A 423-nucleotide genomic window follows, 5' to 3' on the forward strand; every position below is an offset into this window, starting at 1 on the left:
CAAAATCATGCCTTTGGGTCATGACACTAGTATCTGAATCTGCCTTGGTGGTAACTTCAACTATATATAGGAATTGACTACATTTACCCTTATTTTTGCTTTAGGATCAGCCTGAAAGGAGGATTATATTCAGTAATATCTATGGTCCAAGGGAAAAAACCATGTGTTTTACCAACTTAGGTAGAACTACTCAGCCTCACCACAGAAAGTGAGTTACTTCTGTTACTACCAGCACAGCTGTATTTTTCCAACCCACACACATATATCTGGAGAAGTGTTAAACACATGCAATTATCAGGGCTCATGCCCTGCAATGTCTTTCAAGATGTTGATTGCCTTCTGCAGGGTGCCTATTACCCTCAAGTCAATTGGGCTTACCAACTTGTCCAATGACTTCAGCAGGGTCAACAGCTACCCGCTCCA

This window comes from Alligator sinensis, unplaced genomic scaffold (genome assembly GCF_000455745.1).
Source record: "Alligator sinensis unplaced genomic scaffold, ASM45574v1 scaffold213_1, whole genome shotgun sequence".
In the NCBI taxonomy this organism is placed as follows: Eukaryota; Metazoa; Chordata; order Crocodylia; family Alligatoridae; genus Alligator; species Alligator sinensis.